This window comes from Notamacropus eugenii, chromosome 6 (assembly GCF_028372415.1).
Source record: "Notamacropus eugenii isolate mMacEug1 chromosome 6, mMacEug1.pri_v2, whole genome shotgun sequence".
Taxonomy (NCBI): Eukaryota; Metazoa; Chordata; class Mammalia; order Diprotodontia; family Macropodidae; genus Notamacropus; species Notamacropus eugenii.
Genome location: NC_092877.1, coordinates 298,550,054 through 298,557,909, shown reverse-complemented (window position 1 = coordinate 298,557,909; position 7,856 = coordinate 298,550,054). Strand labels below are relative to the sequence as shown.

The window sequence follows — 7,856 nt, the reverse complement described above, 5'->3', positions numbered from 1 at the left end:
ATCAGTTATAGTAACCAAGAAGTTAATATACATTAGCGCTGCAAGGGACAAAGACATTCCTAAGCTTCCCCCACCCTGCTGGGGCCTTTCCACAAACAAATACTCATGAGCCTAGCTTTCTGCTTGTGCTCTTTCTCCCTCTGTTCTAGCTTCTCTCAAAAACTTCCTCTCAGTTCTGTTCCATACTTCCTGTTCTACCCATTCAGCAAGCTCCTCCCACCATACGTGACTTAGGCTTCCCTGTGATTTAAGCAGGTCACATTTAAGCAGTTTCCATTAATAGATTAATGAATTTGAAAGATCTTCCCATTTAAATTAGCATTACAACTTTTAGGCTCTTTTCCATTTTTTATGGTCTCTTTGGGATACAGACCTAGAAATGGTATTACTGGGTCAAAGGGTATGCACAGATTTAAAGCCCTTTGGGCATAGTTCCATATTGCTCTCCAGAATGGCTGACTCAGTTCACAACTCCACCAACAATGTATGTATCTCAATTTCCCCACATCTTCCCCAGCATTTATTGTTTTCCTTTACTGTCATATTAGTCAATCTGATAGGTTTGAGGTGGTACCTTGGAATTATTTTAATTTGCATTTCTCTTATCAATAGTGATTTAGAGTATTTTTTCATATGACTATAGATAGCTTTAATTTCTTCATCCAAGTACTGCCTGTTCCCATCCTTTCACCATTTATCATTTGGGGAATCACTTGAATTTTTATAAATTTGACTAAGTTCTCTATATATTTGAGAAATGAGATTTTAATAAAAAACTCTGGCTGTAAAGATTGTTTCCCAGATTTCTATTTTCCTTCCAATCTTGGGTGCATTGGTTTTGTTTGTGCAAAACCCTTTTAATTTAATGTAATCAGAATTAGACATTTTGTACTTCATAATGTTCTCTATCTCTTATTTGGTCATAAATTCTTCCCTTCTTCATAGATCTGTCAAGTAAACTATTCCTTGCTCTCCTCAATTGCTTATAGTATCACCCTTTATGTCTATATCATGTATTCATTTTGACCTTATCTTGGTATATGCTGTGAGATATTGGTCTATGCATTACACTTTCAAAAGAGAAAAGGATATAACTTTATAACAGTGAAAATAAGTGTACAAATGCCACTGAGTACATAGTAATCTAATAATTTTGTAAAGTTATAATATAGCAACTAGAAAAGTTTTTAATGAAATGCAATATGTAGTGTAAAAGAAACTGCAGAGAATAGTTTCTTTCCAGACTTGACTCTAGCATCACCTTCTATATCAGTTGAGTATTAAACTCAAATAGAAGCAACTTCCTGAAGGATGTATATCAATTTAGAAAACCACAAGTTAACATCAGCAATGTTGTATTTCATTTTTATTTATTTTGTTAAACATTTACAAATTACATTTTAATCTGGTTCTGAGACCAAGGGGTCATGGATTTGACAACTCTATTCTACATGAACTTCCCAACTACTCATACCTTCTCACAATTTCTAAATTACCTATTATTTATTCTGCATAAACCCATATATGTATATGTTATTTCTCCCAATTGTATATAAGGTCCCTGAGGAAAGGGACTATTCCACTTTTTCTTCATGTCCCCAGCACCTAGCATAGTGTTTAGCATTTAATAACAATTGATGAACAAATGGTAGCTGATTGACTGACTAAAGGAACTTTCAGGCACAGTTAAAACTTTAAATAATAGTCTTTTTACAATGCTCATATAGCTACTTCCAGAGAAAGGCTGACTACATCTCCTCCTGAATGTTTTAGCATATGTCAGAAGGCTAAGGTATCTCATCTTTATTTTTTAAGCTCAAGCCCCCATTCTAGAACGTTTTCTTCCCACTGTTAACAGCCAGTGATTAGAGCCTCAGTTTCATTTAACTAATTAACATAAATTTGCTTTCACAAAAGGATGTTTACACTAAAGATGGAGCAAAACCAGAAGTTGGAAGCATTATTATCTCCCCTCCCCCAATGCCTAGGTGTTAAATTATCTCTATGTTACCTAAGTCCTTCAGTCGTTGCAGAGTGGGCTCAGACTTAAAGCAGCTTTAACCTAGCATTTGTCTCAAATTCATTTCCAAATACAGCATGGCCGGTGGGTGGATGAGTCTGCATAGACTTTGCTCCTCAGTGTTTATTTTCCCAAACTTCTTGGTGTGGACTCTAACTCCCAGACTTCTGGTGGCTCATTCTTTTGATATTTTGGAGCTCATCATGCCAAAGCTATCTCCATCATTCTTCAGGAAGGAATAAATTAACACAGAGAGAAGCATCCATATGTTCTCTGCTTCAGGTCAACTCTAGGGGAGTTGGTGAATTGGGCCTGAGGTCTTTTTCCAGCCTTGAAGGACACAGCAGCTCCTCTTCTTCCTCCAGAGACAGCCAAGCAATTGAAGGGCCAGCTCCAAGACTTGTCATTACTAATGTCTTTGAAAGCACACCAGTTCTGACAGTCCTATTCCTCATTATGTGGTGAGCAGACAAGAACCAGCTCCGCAAGTCTGTACATGCTCCAACTCAGGGAACGGGGCACTTCCATCACATTTCAACTTGCCTTTCCAGAAGCAGACTTCTCAGCCTCTTCTTTGTGAAGTATTGCATCATTCCCCATCCCTTATACTAACAAAGATGGGCAAACTGGCATTTTTTCTTCATAGAAACTGGGAGCTCTGAGTGTAGAGTAGGGAGTTCTTAATGTTTTTATGTACCTGTTCTCAGAATAATGTTTTTAAATGCTTAAAAATATAGGATTACAAAGGAAACTAATGGCATTGAAATAAATACTTTTTCCCCCGTCCAAATTCAGAAATATCCTGAAATCTATCTATGGACTCCCCCAAAAAGAGATCCCCAGTTTAAGATCTGATCTAGAGGGTATTCAGTTAAGAAAAATTTCAATATTGTGTTCAATTAAAATTTTTTGTAAAGGTAATTCTTTTATTTTCTAATGATTCCCTTTAAATTTTAAATTTCAGGAGTCCAGGAATTGTCCAAAGTCTATTTTTTTTTTGTGTCTCCAGTCACATTTAGTCCAAATGTGGCCAGATAATCCATAAGTATTTGTAGAATTGATTTAAACCTGCTCTGATGTGAGACTATTAAAAGCTAAGAAACTGCCTTGAACTTGAACGTACTAGTAGAATCCAGTCATGACTTTAGTTTGATATGAGAATTTTAAAAAGAAAACTTCTTTGTCCTCTTTTTCTCCCTAACTTATAGTTTGTGTGATTTGCATTGAACAATCAGTTCACAAAATCAACGTATTTTTGAACTGAAAATGTTCATAGAATTGAATGCTTATTAAATGTCCCTTTTATTTTATCTTTAAAATGATTTTAATTAAGGTCTTAGAAGGAGATTATCTTGAGATTTACTAATTTTTGGTTTATTACTAGATAAGTGGTTATTTTCCCTTACTCAGAATTTGTACCTGTTTAATTGTTGTTCCATCTCTAAACAGAATCAACGTAGAGACTAGAAAACCACATGAGAACCTGGACATAGTATTGTTTGTTTCACTACAGAGCAAAGCTCAATATAACATCTTTTAATCTGCCAACGTTTTGTCTTTTTCTCCTCTTTTCTACTGCTTTTAGTGTACCATATCATTCATGGATATTTCTTAAATTTCATTTGGGGGCAGAAGAGCTACTCTGGTCTTGAAGATACAATTTTAATTACCTAATCATTTCTTTATCAGTGCATAGGGTGCTAAACCAGGAGTTGGCCTGGGAAAATCTGTTACCTTGATCCTTTAAATTTTTTTTTTCTTTTTTAAAAAATTATTTATTTGTTTTCAATTTTCTTTTTCTTTTTTTTAAACATTGATTTAAGTTTTATTTGCCAATAAATTAAAGTATATTCATGTTTTATTCTTTTGGACACTTTTAAAATTCAAAGTCCCTAAGAAAAGGGCTCAGCTTCCCATTTAATCTTCAGATTCAGAACCTTCCTCATCTTGACTAATCTGGAAATAATGAAGTTTGTAAGTCTCCTTGTCAGATGCAACCACATGAAGCCAATCACGAAGATTGTACTTCTAAAGATATTTGTTGGTAAGATATTTTAAGTATCGTTTAGAAAATTGCTTCTCAGACACAATGGTGATCTTATTCTTGAAGCGTTCAATATGAACAACATTCCCTAGGTTCCCCGTTTTTCCATTGACTAACTTTCTCTTTCAAGAATTGCTCAAAATTTCCAGAATCAAAGATTCCATCTTTAACTGGATGAGTAAGGTCAAGGTTAAACTTCCAAGTTGATCTCTTAACCTTTTTATCTTTTGGCAGCGCCATCTTAGACATGCCCGTCATGAGAAATGCTTGTTTTCAATTTTCAACAATCACTTCCATAAGTTTTAAATTTTTTCCCCTCCCTCTCTTTTCTTTTCCCAAGATAACATGCAATCTTATATCAGCTCTACACATACATTCTTATTATGCACATTTTCACATTAGTCATGTTGCATAAAGAATGAAAATAAATGGGAGAAACCATGAGAAAAACATAACCTAACAAAAGAGAAAATAGTCTGCTTTATTTTACATTCTGACTCCATAGTTCTTTCTCTGGATATGGATGGCATTTTGCATCATGAGTCCTTTGGAAATGTTTTAGGTCCTTGCCTTGCTGTGGAGGACTAAGTCTATCAAAAACAGTCCTTTATCAAAAACAGTCCTCATACACTGTGGCTGTTACTGTGTATAATGTTCTCCTGGTTCTGCTCACTTTACTGAGCATCAGTTCACAAAAATCTATCCAGGTATTTCTGAAGTTTGTCCATTCATCATTTCTTTTTTAAAAATTTAATTAATTTATTTGTTTTCAGTTTTCAACAATCACTTCCATAAGTCTTAAATTTTCTCCCCTTCCCTCTCCCCCTCCTCCCTGAGACGGCATGCAGTCTTATATGGGTTCTACACAAACATTCTTATTAAACACTTTTCACATTAGTTATGTTGCACAGAAGAATTAAAACAAATGGGAGAAACCATGAAAAACAAAACATAACACAAGAGAAAAGAGGCTCCTTCATTCTGTATTCTGATTCCATAGTTTTTTCTCTGGCTGTGGATGGCATTTTTGCCTCAGGAGTCTTTTGAGGATGTTTTAGGTCCTTGCATTGTTGTTTAGGCTTAAGGGTTTAAGGGCTTAGTTTATCAGAAACAGTCTTGTCACACTGTGGCTGTTACTGTGTATAATGTTCTGGTTCTGCTCATTTCACTCAGCATCAGTTCATATAAGTCTTTCCAGGTTTTTCTGAAGCTCAACTGTTCTTCATTTTTTATAGTGCAATAGTATTCCATTATATTCATATACCACAACTAGTTCAGCCATTCCCCAATTGATGGGCATTCCCTCGATTTTCAGGCCACCACAAAAAGAGCTGCTATAAATATTTTTGTACATGTGGGACCTTTCCTCATTTTTATGATCTCGGGATACAGACCTAGAAGTGATATTGCTGGGTCAAATGGTATGTACATTTTTGTAGCCCTTTGGGCATAGTTCCAAATTGCTCTTCAGAGTGGTTGAATCAGTTCACAGCTCCACCAACAATGAATTCGTGTTCCAACTCTCCCACATCTTCTCCAACATTTATCATCTTCCTATTTTGTCATATTTAGCCAATCTGATAGGTGTGATGTGGTACCTCAGAGTTGTTTTGATTCTCATCTCTTTAATCAATAGGGATTTAGAGCACTTTTCATATGACTATAGATAGCTTTAACTTCTTCCTCTGAAAACTGCCTGTTCATATCCTTTGACCATTTATCAGTTAGGAAATCACTTGTATTCTTGTAATTTGACTCAGTTCTCTATATATTTTAGAATTAAGGCCTTTACCTCAGACACTAGTTGTAAAAATTCTTTCCTAGTTGTCTGCTTCCCTGCTAATTTTGGTTGCATTGGGTTTGCTTGTGCAAAAACTTTTCAATTTAATGTAATCACAATTATCCATTTTGCACTTCATAATGTTCTCAGTCTCTTGTCATAAATTTCTCCATTCTCCATAAATCTGACAAATCTACTATCCCTTGTGTTCCTAATTTGTTTATAGTATCAGCCTTTATACCTAGATCATGTACCCATTTGAACTTTATTCTTGTACACGGTGTCAGGCATTGGTCTATGCCCAGTTTCTGCCACACTATTTTCTAGTTTTTCCGGCAGTTTTTGTCAAACAGTGAATTCTTATCCCAGAAGCTGGTGTCCCTGGGTTTATGAAACAGTAGACTGTGATAGTTATTGACTACTGTGTTACGTGTGCCCACCTATTCCACTGATCTACCTTTCTATTTCTTAGCCAGTACTAAGTGGTTTTGATGATTGCTGCTTTATAATACAATTTAAGATCTGGTATGTCTAGGCCACCTTCCCTAGCATTTCTTCTCATTAATTCCCTTGATATTCTGGACCTTTTATTCTTCCAGATGGATTGATATTATTTTTTCTAGATCTATAAAATAGTTTTTTGGTAGTTTGATTGGTATGGCACTGAATAAGTAAATTAATTTAGGTAGAATTGTCATTTTTATTATATTAGCTCAGCTTACCCAGGAGCCACTGATGTTTTTCCGATTGTTTAGATCTGACTTTATTTGTGTGAAGTGTTTTGTAATTGTGTTCATACAGTCGCAGGGTTTGTTTTGGCTGGTAGACTCTCAAATAAAAATTAAAAAAAAAATTTTATTTTCAGTTCCAAATTTTCTCCTTCCCTGCTATCCCTCCCTCACCAATCGAGAAGGCAACAAATGTGATACCTATTATACATATGAAGTCATACAAAACATTTCTACTGTTAGTCATGTTGTGTGTGGAGGGGGAGCAAGAAAAATTAAGAGGAAAAATATGCTTTAATCTGCAATGAATCCATTAGTTCTGTCTCTGAAGGTGGATAGCAGTTTTCATCATGAGTCCTTTGGTATTGTCATAGATCATTGCACTGAGCAGAGTAGCTAACTTTTACACAATTGATTATTGCTTTTAATTAATATCGTTATTGTGTACAACGGTCTTCTGATTCTGCTTATTTCCTTTTGTATCAGTTGATATGTTTCCTCTTCATAAAATAGTGTCTGAGGCCAGATTTGAGATGAGTTGTCCTGACTCTATCCACTGGGCCACCCAGCTGCCCTAGGCATGTTCTGTCAAATTAGAAAAATTTCCAATCCAAATCTAGGACTAGATAATGCTTTTATCAGAAGACCTACCTCACTAAGGTCCCAGAATGATGTCTCCTAGGTGGTGGATTTCCTCTCTTTCTCCAGAAATTTAGATCATCCTTTAAGAACTGTGATCAGAATGAATAGAGGAAATACTCACAGAGAGATGGTCCTAGGTCCTAAAATAGGATACCTTCACATCTTAATGAATTACTCCTTCCAGGATTATTCTTATTTTGAAAAGAAACTCTTGAAATGTCTCAACCCAACCCTTCCCACTCTTCCGTTTGGAGGAAGGAAAGCAGGAATAGAAGGGAATAGTCTTGTTGCAGTCTGTTCTCATCAGATCTCTCTGGGGATAATGTTTAGTGTTGGAATCACAATTTAATGTCATCGATAAGCTGGAATGGATTGAGATGAGGGCAACCAGTATAGTCAAGGATCATGAATCAATGTCATTTCAGGAGAGGAGCCTCGGGAAAACTCGGGGGGCCCTAAGTACAAAGAAAGGCACCCCACGCACCCCCTGCAAAGGGCATAACCAGGAAGTAAATCTGGACTTGCCAGGAAAAACTCCTCATCGTTAGTGCTACCCAAAAGTGGAATGGGCCACCTTGCCTCTGACGGTCTTCACGCCGAGGCGCTGCCAGGTGCACGGGATGGACCAGATGGCCCTAACCC

The 7,856-nt window shown here is 36.2% G+C and overlaps 1 pseudogene; it reads right to left on the bottom strand.

Annotated features, from left to right (window-relative positions):
- Positions 1-1,349: 1,349 nt before the first annotated feature.
- LOC140509618 (ribosomal protein eL22-like pseudogene) lies at positions 1,350-4,520 on the bottom strand (annotated as a pseudogene).
- Positions 4,521-7,856: the final 3,336 nt, after the last annotated feature.